Here is a 22,888-nt window from a genome sequence, read left to right as displayed (position 1 = left end):
TCCACTTTTAACAAGCTAGTCTAGTTTCATCAAAGATGCAGGTGCATATTATTTAAAAAGACAAATACCATATGATAGCTGAAAAAGAGAAAAAAAAAAAGCTGTGTCCACATCTTAATCCTGCCCTGCCCAGGTGACTATTCTTTACAATTTCAGCTGCATAGTATGTCATGTACCTCTCTATTCAAACAAACACAAATTAGTCATGCTTGCTGGGCCATCTAGGGATATCTTTCTCACTCTGGAGCCCTGGGATTAGGACTATGGGCTAGAAACAATGCTTTTACAGAATGCTGGCCATGTGACTCCTGTTAAACAAAATTCAGCCAAGTAGACCTGAATATCTATTTGGCTTTATTCAGCCACTCATGCATTGGGCAGCATCCCATCTAGCAAGAAGAGAGCAACTCCCAAGGAGGTGTACAAAATGGAAGGTGCGTATAGATGGGAGAAGAGTGAGGCAAGGAACTTAGAAGAGTGGATTGTTTCGGGCAAGATCCCCTTCCCTTAGGGGAAAGCCGAGGGTCTTCTGAGGCAGATTACCTCACTAATGCTGATGAGGAAGTCCTAGGCTGATTGGCTTAAAGTTCCACTCCTGGAAGAGGCTGAAACAGTTCAGTTGGGTGGGAAGTTTTGGTGGGGCTTAGCAAAAGTGACTCCATTTTGGGCCTGTTGTTTCTTTTTTAGCACTCCCTTCGACAGATTCCATAGCAACAGCAGAACATAGGATCTTTCACATGCACCAGTGAAGCACACCCATAAGTTTCCAGAAATAACAAAGGGAGAGATTTTGTTTGAGACCATGGTAAAAGCAATGGATCTGCGACAGTTGAACTGCTAATGTGTTGTCATTCATAACCGTGGGCTGGTGGGTCCTGAGGAAATTTGAGTTAAAAATAAAAAATATGTGCTGGAATAGAATAATGCGCAGACAGGATATTGATTTTCTCCAAGGAACTCCAAGCAGCTTCACAGGTCAAGTTAGGACTTGAAGAAGTGGGAGTTCACCAGTGTCAGGTATAGGTAGGACTAGAAGTGGAGGGGGGGGGGGGGAACTCTCTGTGCTGTGGGTGACAATATGAAAGAACAGAGTGTTCTGGAATGTGAACAAGGTATACTATAATGTTCAAGTTGAGAATTCTTATAAACAAGACCTGAGAGGTTGAATGAATTCTATTTGTTGGAATTCTTTGAAGCCTGGGATGAATTTCTTTGTGGGAAAATTTAATTAGCATCTGCCAGGCTTCTTGGGGATTCTAGTAATCCAGGATCGCTCTAACTTAAATTCTCACTTTGAGGTCTTTAATACTACCAAGACAACAAGAATTTGGCCTGAGGGCTGGCTTTCAGTTCTAAATTCTTTTATTTTCTTTTTTTAAGATTTTATTTTTAAATAATCTCTACATCCAACATGGGACTCAAACCTACAACCCTGAGTTCGAGTCGCAAGCTCAGCTGGCTGAGCCAGCCAGGTGCCCCTCAGTTCTAAATTCTTGGCAGTGATTTCCTCCGCTTGCCCAGCACCAGCATTTGAATTTATTTACTTCTGTAGTTCCCTGGAACCAGCGGTGGAAATTTTTTGTAAAGAAGTTAATCCAGATGCCTATGCCTAGATCACCAAATAATCAGAAACAGAATGAGAACCATCTTTCTGATGAAGGAGCCTAGCATTTTATTTACCGGCACCTTATCTGATGAGAAAACTGTTTCCAAATTTCTTTGCTTTAGAAAATTTGAGTAAATGAGAGAACGTGGGAAATGGCTAGTCCAAATGACGACGGCTGGACTTCCTGGAACATCTTTTATCTACTTTGATTTTCACCAGTGGACTTTGAATACCAGAGCAGGTCCCAAGGTTTAGTGCCAAGATCAATAGTTTTGAAGACTTGGATCCAATGCCAGCCTCGTTACACATAAAGTTTGTGACTCTGGGGATCCGTTGCTCCTCTGTAAAATAGGACACTAATATATACTGTACCTATTAATTTGCTAGGGCCACCATGCCAAAGTACTACAAACTGGGCAGCTTAAAACAACAGAAACTTATTGTCTGACCAATCCGCAGCCTGAAAGTCTGAAATCAAAGTACTGGCAGGGCCCCCTGAAACATTTAGGGAGGAATCCTTCCTTGCCTCTTCCTGGTTTGAGGTAGTGGTCCTCAGTACTTGGTGTTCCTTGGCTTGCAGCTTCCTTAACTCAACCTCTGTCTCAGTCAGTTATGTAATGTTCTCCGTGTGTGTGTGTGTCCGTCCAAGTTTCTCTCTTTAATGACATCCGTTTTTAGGATTAAGGTCCCATACTACTTCAGTGGAAACTCATTTTCATTGACTGATTCTTTCTACGACAGCCCTATTTCCAAATAAGATTACATCCTAAAACACTGGGAGCTAAGACTCCAACATTACTTTTTTGGAAATCAATTCATAACAACTATCTTCTAGGTTACTCGCTTTTCTGTGTTCCTCAAAATACATCATAGGTATTGTATATACCTTAGTTATAGCACCTGCTGTTTTAAAGGCCACTAACCTTTGAAAAACTTCCAGTATAATTAACATACAATGTTATATTAGTTTCACGTGTAGAATATAAAGATTCAACGATTCTAAATGTGACTCAGCAATCGTTAATATAAGTGTACTCCAAATCCACTTCCCCTATTTCACCATCCCCCTGCCCAGGCCCCCTCTGTTTATTCTCTATAGTTATGACTCTGTTTTGTGGCTTTACTCTTTTTAAATGTATTTGCTTATTTTTTTCTTAAATTTAACATATGACTGAAATTATATGGTATTTGTCTTTCTCTGACTTACTCCACTTAGCATTTTACCTTCTAGATCTATCCATATTGTCACAAATGGCAGGATTTCATTCTTTTTAATGACTGAATAATATTCCATTGTGTGTGTGTGTGTATATATATATATATGACATCTTTATCCATTCATCTATTGATGGACACTTGGGCTGCTTCCATAGTTTGCCTATTGTAAATAATGCAGTAAACATAGGGGTACCTCTATCTTTTCAATTTGGTGTATCCATATTCTTTGAGTAAATACCTAGTAGTGGAATCACTGGATCATTTGGTAACTCTATTTTTTTCTTTCTTTTTTCTTTTTCTCTTTCTCTTTCTCTTTCTCCTTCTCTTTCTTTCTCTTTCAGAACCCTCTCCACACTGTCTTCCACAGTGGCTGGAGCATTTTACATTCCTACTAACACTAGACAGGGATTCCTTTTTCTCCACATCCTCACCAACACTTGTTTCTTATGTATTTTATTTTAGCCATTCTGACAGGTGCGAGGTGATAACTCATTGTGGTTTTGATTTGCATTTCTCTGATAATGAGTACTGTTGAGTATCTTCTCATGTGTCTGTTGGCCATCTGGATGTTTTCTTTGGAAAAATGTCTATTCATGTCATCTGCCAATTTTTTAAGGTTTTATTTATTTGAGAGAGAGACAGAGACAGAATGAGCAGGGGGAGGCAGAGGGAGAGGGAGAAGCAGACTTCCTGCTAAGCATGGAGCTGGATGTGGGCCTGGATCCTAGGACCCTAGGATCATGACCTGAGCCACCCAAGTGCCCCTCTTTTGCCCATTTTTAGCTGGATTATTTTTTTTTAGTATTGAAATATATCAGTTCTTTATATATTTTGAATGCTAACCCTTTGTTGGCTGTGTCATTGGCAGATAACCTTTTGCCATTCAGTAGTTTGTCATTTTGCTTTATTCTTTCCTTTGCTGTGCAGAAGCTTTTTATTTTATTGTAGAACTAATAGTTTATTTTTGCTTTTTTTTTTCTTGCCTCAAGAGCTGTATCTAGAAAGAAGTTGCTATGGCCAATGTTGGAGAAATTACTGCCTATGCTATCTTCTAGGAATGTTATGGTTTCAGGTCTCACATTTAAATATTTAATACATTTTGAGTTTATTTCTGTGTATGATGTAAGAAAGTGATCTGGTTTCATTCTCTGCATGTAGCTATCCAGGTTTCCCAACACCATTTACTGAAGGGACTATTTTTTTCCCATTGTGTATTCTTTTCTTTTCTTTCTTTTTTTTTTTTTTTTTTAAAGAGAGAGAACACCCGTGAGCAAGGAGGAGGGGCAGGAGAGGAGAGGGAGAGAGAATCTCAAGCAGACTCCCTGCTGAACGTGGAGCAGGACATGGGGCTCAATACCAGAACCCTGAAATCATGACCTGAGTCCAAGTCAAGAGCTGGATGCTTAACTCACTGAGTCACCCAGGCGTCCTCCCCTCATTGTATATTCTTGCCTTTTTGTTGAAGATTTATTGACCATATAATTAAGGGCTGTCTATTCTGTTCTATTGATCCACAGGTCTGTTTTTGTGCCAGTACCATACTGTTTTAATTACTACAACTTTGTAGTCTATCTTGAAATCAAGGGTTGTGATAGCTCCAGTTTTGTTCTTCTTTTTCAAGATTGCTTTGGCCATTCAGAGTCTTTTGTGGTCCCATACAAATTTTAGAATTATTCTAGTTCTGTGAAAAATGCCATTGGTATTTTGATCAGGATTGCATGAAGCCTACAAATTGCTTTGGGAAGTATAGACATTTTAACAATATTCTTCCAATCCATGACCATGGAACATCTTTTCATTTGTTTGTGTCATGTTCAGTTTCTTTCATCAGTGTTTTATAGTTTTCATAGTACAGGTCTTTCACCTCCTTAGTTTGTTCATAGCTATTTTGTTATTTTGGTGCAGTTGTGAACAGCATTTTTTCCCTCTCTTTCTATTACTTCATTATTAATGTGTAGAAATGCAACAGATTTCTGTATGTTGATTTTATATCCTGTGAATTTACTGAATTCATTATCAAGTGCTGGTAGTTTTTTGGTGGAGCCTTCAGAGTTTTCTACATATAGTGTCACATCATCTAAAATAGTAAAAATTTTACTTTTTCCTTACAATTTGGATGACTTTTCTTTCTTTATGTTGTCTAATTGCTGTGGTTTGGACTTCCAGGACTATGTTGAATAAAAGTGGTGAGAAGCAGACATTCTAATCTTTTAGAGGAAAAGCTCTCAATTTTTCCCCATTGAATATGATATTAGCTGTGGGGTTTTCATATATGGCCTTTATTATGTTGAGGCATAGTCCCTCTTTTTTTTTTTTTTTTTAAAGATTTTATTTATTTATTCATGAGAGACAGAGGCAGAGACACAGGCAGAGGGAGAACCAGGCTCCATGCAGGGAGCCTGATGTGGGACCCGATCCCAGGACTCCAGGATCATGCCCTGAGCCAAAGGCAGATGTTCAACCCCTGAGCCACCCAGGTGTCCCAAGGCATGTTCCCTCTAAACCTACTTTGTTGAGGGTTTTTTCATGAATGGATGTTGTACTCTGTCAAGTGGTTCTTCTGCATCTATTGAAATGATCATATGGTTTTAATCCTTTCTCTTGGTGAAGTATCACATTGATTTGCAAATATTGAACCACCCTTGCATCCAGGAATAAATCCCATTTGATCATGGTGAATGATTTTTGTAATGTATTGTTGGATTTGGTTTGCTAATATTTGAGGATTTTTGCATCCATGTTCATCAGAGATATTGGGCTGTAGTTCTCTTTCTGTAGTATTTATCTGGTTCTGGTATCAGAGTAATGCTGGCCTCATAGAGTGAATTTGAGAAACGTTCCTTCCCCTTCTATTTTTTGGAATAGTTTGAGAAAAATAGATATCAACTTTTCTCTAAATGTTTGGTAAAATTCACCTGTGAAACCATCTGGTCCTGGACTTCTGTTTGTTTGGAGTTTTTGAGTACTGATTCATTTTCATTGCTGGTAATTGGTCCATTTGAATTTTCTATTTCTTCCCGACTTTTAGGGAGGTTGTTTCTAGGAATTTATCCATTTCTTCTAGGTTGTCCTATTTTTTGGCATTTAATTTTCCACAATACTCTCTAATAGTCCTATCCTTTGTATTTCTGTGGTGTTGTAATTTCTCCTCTTTCATTTCTGATTTTGTTTATTTAGGTCCTCTTTCTTTTTTTGTTGAGTCTGGCTAGAGATTTATCTTTTTTTTTTTTTATTTTTGTTTGTGCTCTAATCTTTATTTCTTTCTTCTACTGGTTTGGGGCTTTGTTTATTCTTTTTCTAGCTCTTTTACATGTAAAGTTAGGCTGTTTATTTCAGATTTTTCTTGCTTTCTGAGGTAGGCCTGAACTGTTAAAACTTCCCTCTTAGCACAGCTGCATTCCAAAGATTTTGAATCATTGTGTTTTCATTTTTGCTTGTCCTCATGTATTCTTTTATTTCCTCTTCAATTTCTTAGCCGACCCATTCATTGTTTAGTAACATGCTATCTAACCTCCATGTATTTGTGTTATTCCAGATTTTTTTTCTTGTGGCTGATTTCTAGTTTCATGGCATCGTGGTCAGAGAAGATGCATGGTATGACTTCAGTCTTTTTTAATTTGTTGAAACTTGTTTTGTGATCTATTCTGGAGAATATGCCATGTGTGCTTGAAAAAGATTGTGTATTCTCTTTTAGGATGGAATATTCTGAACATATCTGTTAGATCCATCTGGTCCAATATGTCATTCAAAGCCACTATTTCCTTGTGGATTTTCTTTTTGGATGATCGATCTATCCACTGGTGTCAGCGGAGTGTAAATGGGATGGTAATGTCCCCTATGATTATTTTATTTCTATCAATTACTTCTTTTATGTTTGTTATTAGATGCCTTACATATTTGGGTGCTCTCATGTTCATTGTATAAATATTTACAATTGTTATATCTTCTTGTTGGTTCTTTTGTGTTCTCTTGTTACAGTCTATTTTTTCTGATATAAATATTACTTCCCCAGCCTTCTTTTCACTTCCATTTGTATGATAAATGCTTTTCCATCCCTTCACTTTAATCTGCATGTGTTTTTAGGTCTGAATTGAGACCCTTGTAAGCAGCATATAGATGGGTCTTATTTTTATATCTAGTCTGTCACCTTATGTCTTTTGATTGGAACATTTGGTCCATTTACATTCATAGTAATTATTGATCAGTGTGTATTTACTGCCATTTTGTTACTTGTTTTATGGTTGTTTTTGTAGTTCTTCTCTGTTCCTTTCTTCCCTTGTTCTCATTTACAATTCATTGGTTTTCTTTAGTATTATACTTGGATTCCTTTCTCTTTATTATTTTTTTGTGTGTGTGTATCTATTAGCAGTTTTTTCATTTGTGGCTACCATTAGGCTCATATTTAACATTTTCTGCATATAGCAGTCTATATTAAGTTGATGGTCACTTAAGTTTGAACCTATTCTAAAAACACTAAATTTTTACTCCTCTACTCCTCTCCCCCAATTTAGGTATATAGTGTCATACTTTACATCCTTTTATTTTGTGAATGCCTTAACTGATTTTTATAGGTATACTTAAACTGCTTTTGTGCCTTCCTTACTCTTACTTATGGCCTTTCCTTTCCATTCCAAAGGCCTCCTTTAACATTTTGTGTAAGGATGATTTAGTGGTGATGAATCCCTTCAACCTTTGTTTGGGAAATTTTATCTCTTCTATTCTGAATGGTAGCCTGCCAGATAGAGTATTCTTGGTTGCAGGGTGTTTTTGTTTTTGTTTTTGTTTTTCTTTCCTTCAGCACTTTGACTATATCTTGCCACTCTCTTCTGACTTGCATAGTTTCTGCTGAAAAAGCTATTACTCTTATGGGGTTTCCCTTGTACGGAACTGTTTCTCTTGCTGCTGAAAAATTCTCTCTCTATTACTACTTTTTGCTATGTGTTTTGGTATGGACCTCCTTGTTGGATATTATTGGGAGCCCTCCATGCTTCCTGGGTCTGGATTTCTCTTTCTTTCCCCAGGATTGGGTAGTTTTCAGCTATTATTTCTTCAAATGAATTCTCTGTTCCCATTCTCTCTCTTTTCTCTTGCTGGATCCCTATAATGTGAATGCTATTATGCTTGATGGTGTCACTGAGTTCCCTAAGTCTATTTTCATTTTGTATTTTTTTTTCTCTCTCCCATTCAGCTTGATTGCTTTCCATCACTCTGTCCTCCAGGTTGTTGGCCCATTTTTTTGCTTCCTCTAGTCTATTTATTCCATTGAGTGTGTTTTAATTTCAGTGTTGTTGAATTCGTCATATGTGATTGATTCTTTTTTATGTTTTCTATCTCTTTGGGTCTCACTCCACTCTTTTATCAACTCTAATGAGTATCTTTATGACCATTCCTTTAAATTCTCTATCAGCCATATTGCTTATGTCCATTTTGTTGTCCATCTCTTCCTGTGATTTTTGTCTCTTTCTTTCACTGGAACATCCTTGTCTGTCTCCTCATTTTGTCTAACTCTCTGTGTCTGTTTGTGTGTGTTAGGAAAGTCATGAATGTCTTCCACCCTGTGTTAGTGAGCCTCTCTTGGGCCACCTTGGACTTGATTTGAGTCAGACCAGGCATTTGCCAGAGTTGGCGTGATAGCACCAAGCTGCAGGCACTATCCCTGTGTTGTCTCCAGAGAAGCTTTCATTGGTGGGATTGGGTCTGCAGTCAGACCACATATCTGTCCCCAACCCACTGCTGGGGCTGCAATCAGACTGATGTGTGTAATTATCTTTCCCTTTTGTGGGGTAGGAGTCACTTTGGGATGGTGCTGGCCCCTGATGGGGCTGTTTGCACAGTGGCAGGCTTGTGGCACTGCTTTGGATGGACTGGCAAGGTGTGTTAGAGTGAGTATGTCTGCAAGAGAATGCTGGGGTGGAGGGGTTTGCTAGTCCACTGTGGGAGTGGAACTGCAGCCACCCCAGAAAACACCTGCCCAGGCCAGTATGGAGGAGGAGTGGGTCCATAGGAGAGCACAGGGATGGTGCATACTATTAGCAGGCTAGGTGGAGAATGTTTACTCTGAGCTGGTTCTCACAGGTATCCATGTATCTAGGCTGGAGGATGGAGGAAGAAAATGGTGCTCTTTTGTTCTTGGAGAAGTCTCCCAAAGATCCCTGCCTCTCCAGCACATACTCTGAGATTAGTAAATAAATCTCCTTCCCATATACCCCAGACATTTTTCAAACTGCTACTTCTATGCTGTATCTCAGCAGGGTTATTTGTTGTGCTACATTTTAAGGGAAGGGAATCCATTTCCTATCACCCTCTCAGCTCCTCCAGAGCCAAGCTTTCTGATTTTTAAAGTTCTAGGTGTTAAGCCCCACTGATTGTAAGAACTTGTAAGTTAGGCCCCTCTGCTTTTGAAAGCCAAGTGTTATGGGATTTGTCTTCCTAGTGTGGGTCCCCTGTGCCTGGGGTAACTGATGGGGGTCTGTTCCTCTCCCCTTTCCATACCTGTGATTCTCTCCCTTCTATGGGCAGTTCCATGGGTCAGTTTGGCTCCAGACCATCTTCTTAGATGTGACCTCTTCTCTGCATTAGCTGTGAGATCTAGTCTTCCAGTCTGCATGTTGTTTTCTGGGTTATTTACACTGGTGTGGATGTTATCTAGGTGTATCCACAGGACAAGGTGAGCCTTGGATCTTCCTATTCTGCCATCTTTCCTGAAGTCCAGCACTTGCCACTGTTTTAAATAAACTATTATTGACATACAGCATATATACAGATAAAAACATACAAATCATTACTGTACATTTTGAAGAATGATCACAAAATTAACACACCCATGACCATCATTCAGATAAAAAAAATAGAACATTACCAGCATCCCAGAAGTCTCGTCATGCCCGTTTCTAGTCACTACCCTTCCTAATCAATGGGAATTACTATCCTGATTCCTAATATCATAGATTTGTTTTGCCTGTTTTTGAAGCTTATATGATTAAAATAATTCACCCATCTCTCTCTTTTTTTTTTTTTCACCCATCTCTCTTTCTGAGTAAACTGAACAACTAGATGCACTGCCTATACTAGATGGTCTCAGTGAGATGTCATTCAGGACCAACATAAAGGCAGCTATAATGCTACAGCTGTCCACTTTAGGCTAATGGCGTTTTATGTATATAACCTGTAGAGTATGCTTTTTCTTCCTCAACTAACTGGTGAGAGGGATGAGTTAAAAGAGAGTTGACAATTCATCCAGGAGTAGGTGTCACTCCCAGCTGCCCAAGTTAAACATGGAAAACAGTATCTCTGTATTTTTACCCTTATCAACAAATTCCCACCTAGTTAATGCTTTTATAATTCATTCTCAGATTTCATTCATATAAATTGGCAAAATCTTGCAATCTTTTTGGTATATAAGTTCTCTTCCTTTTTTTTAAGATTTTATTTATTATTTACTCATAGAGACACACACAGAGAGAGAGAGAGAGAGGCAGAGACACAGACAGAGGGAGAAGTAGGCTCTATGCAGGGAGCCTGACATGGGACTCAATCCCAGGTCTCCAAGATCACACCCTCGGCTGCAGGCGGCACTAAACCGCTGCACCACCAGGGCTGCCCATAAGTTCTCTTCCTAAATTTGTGTTTGTACCTATCCCTGTAGGACAGGGATTAGCAAATTCTGGTTTGTGAGCTACTTGTTTTTTAAATAAAGTTTTATCATAATACAGTCATGCCTTTTTTTTTCTTTTTTACAGATCGCTTATATCTGCTTTTGCCCAACAATAGTAGTGTTGAATAGTGGTGACAAAAACTACGTGGCCTGTAAGCCTAAAATATTTACTTTTTAAGGAAAAAATGCCAGCCCCTGCCCTAGATTATAATGGGCTATGACTCTAGTTATATATCTAGATGCAATGAGAGATTGTGGAGGTACATCTGAGGAGAATCAGGATCTATTTTAAGTGAGAAAATTATATGATCTTGAATCCTGGGAGGCTAACCTCAGGTGGGAAGATGGGCTAATTTCACCGGAAGGGAAGAATACAGATTTTCACAGGTCTCAGTCTTGAAGTTTATATAAAGGTCATTTTAGTATTCAAGGTTCCACTTTTTTTTTCAATTAACACCTAAAGTTTTACTTAAGAGAATTGACAAGGCTGTAACCACAATCTAGACTGTGATTCTGCAATTTTTAATATCACAATTTAAATCTGGTTTTGTTTTTATTTTTAGGTCTCTCAAAACCCTTGAGATTACAAGGGATAGGAGACTTTTTCAAGGGACCCCTAGAAGTTCTCTTGCTCTCTAACAATGCTTTGACCCAAGATTTTAAATTTTTATATATTTTATATATTTTATATATTTTATGTATTTTTTATATATTTTAAATAAATGACCTTGTTGTTTTACTTCTTTGGGATCTCCAGTATGCTCTGAAGCAGCTAGCCCAACCTGTACAGTTATTGTAGTCCTCATTTCCACCTTAAGATTCTATTGCTTCAACTAGGGATAATTATTTTTAATATTGTTCTTTTTCACTGAATTCCATGGATTACTAGTGTTATTTTCTACTAAGAAGGTCATCTCTGATTACATGTGTAACCAGGAAAGAAAATCAATTCTTAATGATGTTCAGTTCTTAAGGATCTCTTTCTTGGAACCCAATCTGACCTCAAACTCTTTATTAGTTAGGATTCAGATGGGAAATCAGGAAAACTGTATTTGACAAGAAGAGATTTAATACATGTATTTAGATCCCCCCAAGTTACAAGAAGACCGGGAAGGAGTGAAGTTTAGGGAGAATGGCTGTGAACTTACAGAAAATAAAGACTATAGAATCAAAAGACGTTGTCATAGATGATATCAGGTACCTACCATACTAAAACAGGAAGTTCACGAAAGGGCTTCCTGGAAACTACTGCAAACCTTATGTCTACCCTCTGTCCACAAGCCTACCTGCAAATGCTGGTGAATAATGCTTCCTCATCTCTTCTATTCTTTACATGTCATACAAGTGCCTCACATTGGCTGATTCTAAACCCCACCCTAGAAAGAGATTCTTGGGAATGTAATGAATATGCCTCCAAGTGTTGCAGGAAAAGTGATGATTCCTCCATCAATAAAACACAGCGAACTGCTAGGAATATTAGAGACAAGAATAAGAGGAAAGCTTCTAAAACATGCTCATAGGCCTTTCAGCTGACAGCATGAAAAGATGAAGAATATAGTCTTCAGTTGACAGCAGACAATCCAGCACATAGCATAAATAGTTCCCAAAATATTCCACGGGATGCTGATGCTATGATGTGATTTGTCAATAAAGAATTTTACAGCCAAATACATTTGAGAAAATTCTAAAACTCTAACTCATTCTTATAGGGTGACAGTATGTATAGTTATATTAGAGTCTGAGAAAACCTGCAATAAAGAAACCATTCTTCTTTCTAATCTAGTATTCCTCAACATTGTTAACTACTCCAATTTCCCCACAAGTATCTGAAGAACATTCTAAAAAACACACTCCGGGAAAGGCCAACAATGAACCATTTTCTTTGGTTTTGTGGGCTTGTGTTAGATCACCATTGACTAAAAATGTTAGAAAGAGTGAAATGGGAAATTGCAAATATAGAAACCCCAAGCCACCATATTTGAAATAGACTAAAGCAATATTGAAAACATCTAGTGGAAAGACATTATTCATATTGAAACTATTTGTATGCATGAAGTAACCTAGTGGAGTGTGCCTGTCTGCAAACAAAAGTTGAAGGAGCTCTACATTCTCTGAGGCATAAGAAACACTATTGCACATGGCATCAGCATTTTATACACAAAGCATGTTGTATAATGTATAAAACAATGGGAATATCTGAAAAGTGTTCCTCCTGGTTAAGAGATGGGTCCTAGTTCAAGTGTGTTTGATTACTTGCTACCAAAAAGAAATAGCTAATATAAAATCAATACTTGAGATGGGCCATATAATATAGAACTGAATCTGAAAGAACCCAGATGCAAGAGGTCACATATTGTAGATTTCATTTACATAAAATATAAAAATAAACCTTATATAAAATTTAAAAAATAGGTAAGCCCACAGAGACAAACCAGATGAGCAATTGCCAGGGCTACAAGATGGAGAATATGGGTAGTTACCCTTGGTGGTATGAGGTCTTTTAGGGTAATGGGAATATTTTGGAACCAGATAAAAGTAATGGTTGCACAACATTGTGAATGTACTAAATGTCACTGAACTGGACATTCACAATGACTAATCTTATTTTAATTTTATGATATTTTTTTTAAAAGAAAAGAGGAATGCCTAGGTGGCTCAGTGGTTGAGCGTCTGAATTTGGCTCGGGGCATGATCGCAGGGTACTGGGATCAAGTCCCACATCGGGCTCCCTGCGAGGAGCCTGCTTCTCCCTCTGCCTATGTCTCTGCCTCTCTCTCTCTCTCTCTCTCTCTAGTCTTTCATGAATAAATACATAAAATCTTTAAATAAAAGAAAAAAAACTGATCAAGTCAAAGTGGGATGAGAGGAATGCAAGGAAGAACCCTCCATCCAAGGTGGGAAAGCTGGAAGAGCTTCTTAAATGCCAACAAGTTAGTTAAAACATTGTTTTCTTTTCTTGGTGGTTCTAGACAGTGTGTCCCCCAAGTTGGAGCACTTGGTGGTATGATAGTAAAATAATATGGTGCTATAATGCTAGTTCTTTCTGTCAGACTATAGTAAAAACTCAAGAGAGAGACAGAGAAGAGAGACGTTGAGAAAGTTGCAGACTAAGCATAAAGTCAATAGCGATACAAGTATATGATTTCAATAAGGAAGACATTTCTGCTCATAGTGATTGATCTGAGGTTGCTGGCTGAGAGTCAGGAAAACAAGTATCTTATTTAATTTCAGCAAATTGTGACATCCTAAAATTAGTATGCTGATTAAACCATGGGATATTAGTAAACTGGAAAAGGGGCATTCATGTGTGTTAATGATCTGTTGCTGCTGTGTACCCACAGCCCCTGAAACACCCTGCCCACTGCACCCAGCCCCCACCCATCATTCGCTGATGTATTCATTGCTCTGCAGCTGTTACAGGACTTTCTGCAATCTTTTAAATGAATTGAGTGTTTTTTATTTTTATTTTTATTTTATTTTTTTAAAATTGAAGTTCAATTTGCCAACATGTAGTATAACACCCAGTGCTTATTACATCAAGTGCCCCCCTCAGTGCCTGTCACCCAGTTATCCTATCCCCCCACCCACCTCCCCTTCCACTACCCTTTGTTCGTTTCCCAGAGTTAGGAGTATCTCATGTTTTGTCACCCTCTCTAATTTTTCCCACTCATTTTCCCTCCTTTCCCTTATTATGCTAAGTGAAGTAAGTCAATCAGAGAAGGACAATTATATGGTTTCACTCATAAGGGGAATGTAAGAAATAGTGAAAGAGATTATAAGGGAATTGAGTGTTTTTTAGAACTTTACCTTCTCTAGCTTATGCCTGTTTGAGGAAATTTTTAGTGGTGTTTTAAAGATTGCAGTATACATCTGTAACTTATCATGGTTTATTTTTAAATAGTATTATACTATTTTGTAAGCAATATAAGAACCTTACAACAGTATGATTTTATTTATCGGCATTTTCACACATTGCACTCTGTTGTATATTTTACTTCTTACATGTGCCACAAATACCATAAAATGCTATTATTTGTGCTTTATGTAGTCCATAGTCTTATTTTTTTATTTCTGAATTTTAATTTCAGTATAGTTAACATTGTTATACTTGTTTCAGGTGTACAATATAGTGATTCAACAATTTCATGTATTACTCAATGTTCAGTAAGATAAGTGTACTCTTGGGGCACCTGGGTGGCTCAGTTGGTTAAGGGTCCAACTCTTGGTTTCTGCCCAGGTCATGACCTCAGGGTTGTGAGGTAGAGCCCCATGTAGGCCTCAGCGAGGAGTCTGCTCCCCTTCACCTATTTCACCCATCCCCCTACCACCTACCTCCCCTCTGGTAACCACGTTTATTCTCTATAGTTATGAGTCTTTTTGTTGGTTAGTCCTTTTTTCACCTTTGTTCATTTGTTTTGTTTCTAAAATTCCACATATGAGATAAATCATATGGCATTTATCTTTCTCTGACGTATTCGCTTAGCATTATACTCCCTAATTCCATCCATGTTGTTCCAAAAGGCAAGATTTCATTCTTTTTATGGCTGAATAATATTCCATTGTACATATATATACACCACATCTTCTTTATCCATTCTTCAGTTGATGGACACTTGGGCTACTTTCATAGTTTGGCCATTGTAAATAATACTGCAATAAACATAAGGGTGCATGTATCCTTTTGAATTAATATTTTAGTTCTTTGGGTAAATACCCACTAGTGGAATTACTAGATCATATGGTAATTCTATCTTTAATTATTTGAGGAACCTCCATACTGTTTTCCACAGTAGCTTCATCAGTTTACATTCCCACCAACAGTGCATGAGGGTTCTCTTTGCTCCACATCCTCGTCAATATTTGTTTCTTGTGTTTTTTATTTTAGCCATTTAGCAGCTGTGAGGTGATATCCCATTGTCCTTTTGGTTTGTATTTCCCTGATGATGAGTGATGTTGAGCATCTCTTCATGTGTCTGTTGGCCATCTAGATGTCTTTTTTGGAGAAATGACTGTTCATGTCTCCTGCCCATCTTTTAATTGAATTATTTTTGGTGTTGAATTGTTCTTTATGTATTTGGATACTAACCCTTTATCTGATATGTCATTGGCCAACATCTTCTCCTGTTCAGTAGGCTCTCTTTTTGTTGTTGTTTCCTTTGCTGTACAGAAGCTTTTTTGTGTGTGTGTGTGATATAGTCTCAATAGTTTATTTTTGCTTTTGTTTTCCTTGCCTCAGCAAACATATATAGAAAAACGTTGCTATGACCAATGTCACAGAAATTACCTGTGCTCTCTTCTAGGATTTTTATGATTTCAGGACTCACATTTAGGTCTTTAATCTATTTTGAGTTTATTTTTGTGTGTGATGTAAGAAAGTGACCAGTTTAATTTTGTTGTGTGCTGCTGTCCAGTTTTCCCAACACCATTTGTGGAAGAGACTGTCTTTTTTCCACTGCATATTCTTGCCTCCTTGGTCAAAGATTAGTTAACCATATAATCATGGGCTTATTTCTGGGCTTTATATTCTGTTCCATTGATCTATGTGTCTGTTTTGTGCCAGTTCCATACTGTTTTGATTATTACAGTTTTGTAGTATATCTTGAAATCTAGAGTTGTGATACCTCCAGCTTTTTTCTTTCTTTTTCATGATTGCTTTGGTTATTTGGGTTCTTTTGTGGTTCCATATACATTTTAGGATTATATATTCTGATTCTGTGAAAAATGCTGTTGGTATTTTGATAGGAATTGCATTAAGTCTGTAGATTGCTTTGGGTAGTATAGACATTTTAATGATATTTGTTCTCCCAATTTATGAGCGTGGAACATCTTCCCATTTGTTTTTGTTGTCTTCAGTTTCTTTCATCAGTGTTTTATGGTTTTCAGGGTATAGGTTTTTCACATTCTTGGTTAAGTTTATTCCAGGGTATTTTATTATTTTGTTGCAATTGTAAATGGGATTGTTTTCTTAATTTCTCTTTCTGCTGGTTCATTATTACTGTATGGAAATGCAACAGTTTCTGTATTTTGATTTTGTATCCTGTGATCTTATTGAATTCATTTATCAGTTCTAAGTAGTTTTTTTGGTGGAGTCTTACAGGGTTTTACAGTATCATGTGTTCCACAAATAATGAAAACTACTTCTTCCTTACCAATGTGGATGCTTGCTTTCTTTCCCTTTTGGTCTGATTACTATGGCTAGGGCTTTCAGTACTATTTTGAATGAAAGTGACAAGAGTAGACATCCTTTTCTTGTTCTTGACCTATTGCAATGGTCATATGGTTCTTATCCTTTTTCTTATTGATGTGATGTATCATGCTGATTGATTTGCAAATAGTAAACCACCTATGCATCCTGGGAATAAATCCCACTTGATCATGGAATATGATTTTTGTAATATATTGTTGGATTTGGTTTTCTAGTATTTTGTTGAGGATTTTTGCATCCATGTACATTAGAGATATTGGCTCATAGTTTTCTTTTTCTGTGGTGTCTTTATCTAGTTTTGCGATCAGGGTGATACCAGGCTCATAGAATGAATTTGAGAAGACTAGGTATTGACTTTTCTCTAAATCTTTGGTAGAACTCACCTATGAAGCCATCTGGTCCTGGAGTTTTGTTTGTTGGGAGTTTTTCAATTACTGATTCACTTTCATTGCTGGTAATTAGTCTGTTCAAATTTCCTATTTCTTTGTAATTCAATTTTGGGAGGTTATATATTTCTAGGAATTATCCATCTCTTATAGGTTGTCCAACTTGTTGGCATATAATTTTTCATTATATTCTCTTAAAATCCTTTGTATTCTGTGATATTGGTTGTTGTTTTTCCTCTTTCACTTCTGATTTTGCTTGTTTGAGTCCCCCCCCCTTTTTTTTTATGAGTCTGGCTAGAGGCTTATCAATTTGTTAATCTTTTCAAAGATCCTGCTGGTTTCATTTATCTATTCTACTGGTTTTTTAGTTTCTATTTTGTTAATTTCTGGTTTAATCTCTATTATTGCCTTTTTTCTACTGGTTTCAGGCTTTGTTCTTTTTCTAGCTCCTTTAGGTGTAAAGTTATATTGTTAGATTTTTCTTGCTTCTTGAGGTAAGCCTGTACTGCTAAAACTTCCCTCTTAGAACAGTTTTTGCTGCATCCCAAAGACTTTGGACAATTATGTATTCATTTTCGTTTGTCTCCATGTATTATTTGATTTGTGGTTACCATTTAGCTTGTATATAAAAATCTTCTACATATAGCAGTCTATATTAAGTCAATTGTCACTTAAGTTTGAACTCATTCTTTACTTCTCCCCCTGCCAGTGTTTTAGGCATGTCATACTTGACATCCTTTCATCTTTGAGTTCTCTGAGTTTTTACAAATATGCTTATTTTTACTGCTTTTGTGCCTTCCTTACTCTTACTTATGGTCTTTCCACTTCAAGAGTCTTATTTAACATTTTTTTGTAGGGCTAGCTTATTGGTCATGAATTCCTTTAACTTTCATTTTGCCTGGGAAACTGCTTATCTCTCCTTCTATTCTGAGTGATAGATAGCCTTGCTGGATAGAACATTCTTGGTTGTAGATCTTTTCCTTTCAGCATTTTGAATATATTATGCCAATCCCTTCTGGCCTGAAAAGTTTCTGCTGAAAACTCAGATGAAAGCCGTAAGGAGTTTCCCTGGTATGTAACTGCTGTTTTTTTTTTTTTTTTTTTTTTCTATTCCTGATTTAAAACTCCCTTTATCATTACTTTTTTGCCATTTTAATTACTAATTTCTTACTGTGGACCTCCCTGGATTGATTTTGTTGGAGGCACTCTGTTCCTACTGGATCTGGATTTCTGTTTCCTTCCCCAGATTTGGGAAGTTTTCAGCTATTATTTCTTCAAATAAATTTTCTGCCCCATCTTCTTTTTCTTCTCCTTTTCAGATCCCTATAACACAAATGGTATTATACTTGATGGTGTCACTGAGTTCTTTAAGGCTATTTTTGCTTTTGAAGACACCACAAAAAAAGAAAACTATGAGCCAATGTCTCTCTCTATATTATATATATATATATAAAAGATTCTATTTCTTTGAGAGAGAGAATATGTGAGTGGGGGAAGGAGCAGAGAGAGGGACAAGCAGACTCTGCAGAGCCCAATGAGGGGCTCAATCTCATGACCCTGAGATCATGACCTGAGCCGAGATCAAGAGTCAGATGCCTAACCAACTGAGCTACCCAGGCACCCTTCCACCTCATGTATTCTTAATTTCAGTTATTGAGCTCTTCATCTTTGATTGGTTCTTTTTTATATTTTCTATCTCTTTTTAAGGTCTCACTCTTTTCTCATGTCTGGTGAGTATCTTCATGATCATTACTTTAAATTCTCTATCAAGCATATTCTGTATCTCCATTTGACTTCAGACTTTTGCTGTGATTTTGTCCTGGTCTTTCATTTGGGACATATTCCCGTCTCCTCATTTTGTCTCTCTCTCTTTCCGTGTCACAGAAAAGTCTGCTATGACTCCAGAACCTAGTTCTTTAGGGCTATCTCCTGTGTGTGTTGTGTGCACTCTGCTCTTGTGGGTTGGCCACTTTGTCCTTCAGTCTACTCATCTGTAATGGCTCTCTTTTCCTGTTGTGTGCAGTGTTTGGTCTCTGTGGTATTAGTGGGCCAGTCTAGGGCTGCCTTAGGCTTAAGTTGAGTCAGACCAGGCATTTGCCAGAGATGTAGTAGTGCCAAGGGACAACAGAGGGAAAGTACATTCGTGTTGTCCCTTGGGAAGCTTTCATTGGTGCATGGGGCCTGCAGTCAGACTAGATATCTACCCCCAACCCATTGCTGAGGCCACAGTCTAACTTTTGTATGTGGTTATTTTCTCCTCTTTCTAGGGAAGGAGTCACTTTGAAGTGGTGCCAGATCCTTTTGGGGCTGCTTGCACACTTCCAGGCCTATGGTACCACCCTGGATGGGCTCCAGGCAGACAGTATTGGAGGGCTTGCATTTGCCTTGTGAGCAGGGTAGTAATGTGGCAGTGCGGTGGTGTTAGCAGGGTTTGTGTGTTTTCTGTCCTCTGTGTGAAGGGCACTTGCAGGACTGAGCCTGAGGCAGGACTGGCTGGAGGGGCAGATCCACCAAAGGGCAGGGGCAGTACACATGGTGTTAACATATTAGACAGTGATTATAGACAGTGCACTGGTTCCCACAGGTGGCCATGTGTTTATGCTGGCAAAGTGGGGGGTGGGGGGAATGATGCCTTCCGGCTCCTTTGTTCCAGGAGGAGTCTCTGTCTCTCTGGGGACATGCTCTGAAATTAGTAAATAACCTTCCTGTATGTCCCAGGTATTTTTGAAACTTCTCCATAGGGACGTTTGTTGTGTTGTCTCTTTAACAGTGGAGACTCAGTTTCCTATCCATTCTCCCAGTTCTCCCAGAGCCAAACCCACTGATTTTTAAAATTCCATGGTTTAGGTGATGGGTAATAGGGAGAGCACTTGTTATAATGAACACTGGGTGTTGTATGTAAGTGATAAATCACTAATTCTACTCCTGAAACCAATATTATACTATATGTTAACTAATTAGAATTTAAATAAAAATTTGGAAAGAAAAAAAAATTCCAGTGTTTAAGTCCTGGTTATAAGAATGCATCTCCTCTTATTTCAAAGCCAGATATTATAGGGATTCATTTTCCTTGTGTAGGCTTCCCTGTGCAAGGGTCTGTTTCTATCCTCTCTGCCTGTGGGTTCTCCCCTCCCACTGACAGTCCTGCTTAACTCTCCACTGTACCTGTGCCCTTCCTGCCTTCTTCCATGTGGTCTCTTCCCTATCTTTAGTTGTGAAGTTTGTCCTGCCAATCTTTGGATCATTTTCAGCGTTATTACACTGATGTAAGTGTTGATCTGTTTGTATCTGCAGGAGGAGGTAAGCTTAGGGTCCTCATACTCTGTACTCTTCCCTAGAAGTCTACTCCATAGTCTTTTAAAGAAGTGTAGCTATAAATGTAATAATTCTCTCTTTAAAAATATTAAGTGTGTCTTTTTTACTTACATAATTTTCTTGTGTTCTTCATTCCTTTCTTCAGCTCTGAGCTTCCATCTGGTATCATTTCCCTGTAGTCTGAATTACTCTTTTAGTATTTATTGCAATGCAGCTCTTCTGGAGATGAAATCTCTTCACTTTTGTCTATCTTAAAATGTATTTTTCATTTGTTTTTGGATGATATATTTTGCTATATATAGAATTCTAGGTTATCTTTTTTTTTTTTCTTCAAGCATTTAAAAATTGTCTTTCCGTTGTCTCCTGGACCACCTGGTTTCCAGTGAGAAGTCAGCAGTAATTCTCACTGTTGTCTCCCTATACATAATATAGAGTGGCTGCTTTTAAATTTTATCTTGGTTTTCAGCAGTCTGAGGCTGATGTGCCTCCACTTATCTTGCTTGGAGTTTGCTAATTAACGTCTTTCAACAATTTTGGAAAACTCTCAGCCATTGTCTCTTCAACAATGTGTTCTGTCCCATTCTCTCTCCTTTTTCCTGGTACTCCAATTACATATGTCTCATAGATCTCAGATACTTCATTGAATTTTCTGTCTAATTTTTGTTTTTTGGTTTATGTAACTTCTACTTCCTTTAAGTTATAGATCATTTTCTTCTTCTGTGTCCAGGCTGCTTCTGATCCTATTGAATGAATTCTTCACTTAGGATACTATATTTTCCATTTCTAGCACTTCCACTTGATCGTTTTTATCATTTCAGTCTCTCTGCTGACATTCCCCATATGTTTGTGAATGTTATCTAGCTTTCCTATTAGATCCTTTCATATTTTCGTGGTTATTTTAAAATCCCTGTCTCATAATGCTAATGGCTGATCCATCTCTTGGTCTGCTTCTTTCCTCTCATGGTCGTGAGTTGCATCTTCTTCTTTGTATGTCTTATAGTTACAGTGTATAAAAGAATAGTTGAGGTTAAAGGAAATAGTATTTTCCCCCAGAAAATTACTCAGCCCTTCTTCTATCAGAATGCCTAGAATCCCTAGCCCTGCAGAGGCACCAAGTAAGTACCAGCAAGACCTCAGAAATTTCTTTATAGACTAGATACCAGCTTTTTTTTTTTTAAGATTTTATTTATTCATGAGAGACACACACACAGAGAGAGACAGACACAGGCAGAGGGAAAAGCAGGCTCCATGCAGGGAGCCCGATGTGGGGCTCGATCCCAGGACTCAGGGATCACACCCTGAGCCAAAGGCAGGCGCTCAACCACTAAGCCACCCAGGCATCCCAGGACACCAGCGTTTTGAACCATGAGAGATTTTACTCTGCTTCACAACCTATATTCTAGCTTTTTGAGTCATTAGAAATTTGTTTGCTCTTCAGTTCCATTTCTATATACCCAAGGAGGGCTCTCTCTGTTTTACTATTTTGCTTTCATTCTTTGGCAGTTGCTGCTTTGCACCCAAAGTCCAGAGTGCCTGAGAGAGATTTTTCTCCTCTTTCTGCCTTGCTCTTACACTTCACTGAGCATTACTTGGGAAAGATCTGAGCACTTTATATGGGATCTCTCTAAGCTCTTCTGTTCTTCTCTTAGCCTTTAGCATATTACCCGTGTGCCCTCTGTGAGGGTCTATGGTAAATAGCAGGCAGCTGCACACTGTGGTTGGGGATCCTTGGGATTCTAGTTCATCATGCTAGGTCACATGCAGTCATTAAAAATTCATTAAAATGTGGCTGGTTTCTCATTATCACCTGCTATGATTCTCTCATCTTTTAACTTCTCTACTAGGATGAAAACAGCTATAGGTCTCACTCTTAAAGGAAGGACCCTTTACTTTATAGAGCTTAATTTAGTTAGATTTATTTTCTGTCCTCAGGTTTCTGTCAGGTTTAAAAACTATGGTTTCGTAGCTTATCCAGTTCGTAATAATCAGGGTGCACCAACAGTCTTGTGACTTGAAGTTGGAAGGGCTGGAGTTTGCATTTTAATGGCCTGTAATAGACAGGAGGCAAAGTCTGGATCCAAAGAAGGGTAGGAAGTAGAATCCAAGATTCTAGTATAAGCCAGAACTCTAAAAAAGGTTGATGTAGAAACTAACCACTCAATGGGAAACATGTTTAGGCTGGCTCTAGAATGAGTAGGAAGAGAAAGAAAGAATCTATTGGGAATTTTGAGTCATGCCGTTTTGGGGACAAAATGCATGCTACCTATGTGAATACTGAATACTACCAAGCCAGATTTCATTTTAAAGTAGCCATAGGTTAGTATTGCCCCTCTATGCCTGGCAGGAGCAAAGCAAATCCTCCCTATATGATTGATGCATGGATTTCAGCTCTTTCTGCACCTAGAAGTCATGGCTTATGATCCTGAAGCATGTAGCAGCCCCAAAGCATTTGATAGTAAATATAATAAATGAATGTTTTTGTCTTTTGTGCATTCATTGGGCCC

General features: G+C 38.0%; 1 long non-coding RNA gene across 20 annotated transcripts in view; it reads left to right on the top strand.

Annotated features, from left to right (window-relative positions):
• LOC144311423 (uncharacterized) overlaps nucleotides 1-22,888 on the top strand; it is a 168,726-nt gene that overhangs the window by 111,622 nt on the left and 34,216 nt on the right. For 5 of the 20 annotated variants that reach the window (XR_013376992.1, XR_013376989.1, XR_013376982.1 and 2 more), the window contains one exon: nucleotides 10,564-10,630. The exons of 12 other annotated variants lie outside the window; for them this stretch is intronic. This is a non-coding gene — a long non-coding RNA (uncharacterized LOC144311423). Of the gene's footprint in view, nucleotides 1-6,359; nucleotides 6,419-6,518; nucleotides 6,650-10,563; nucleotides 10,631-11,823; nucleotides 12,069-22,888 lie in introns of those variants that run through there. 3 more of the 20 variants (XR_013376979.1, XR_013376996.1, XR_013377006.1) reach the window with 3 other exon arrangements.

Source organism: Canis aureus, chromosome 3 (assembly GCF_053574225.1).
Source record: "Canis aureus isolate CA01 chromosome 3, VMU_Caureus_v.1.0, whole genome shotgun sequence".
In the NCBI taxonomy this organism is placed as follows: Eukaryota; Metazoa; Chordata; class Mammalia; order Carnivora; family Canidae; genus Canis; species Canis aureus.
This window is presented reverse-complemented; position numbering and strand designations above follow the sequence as displayed.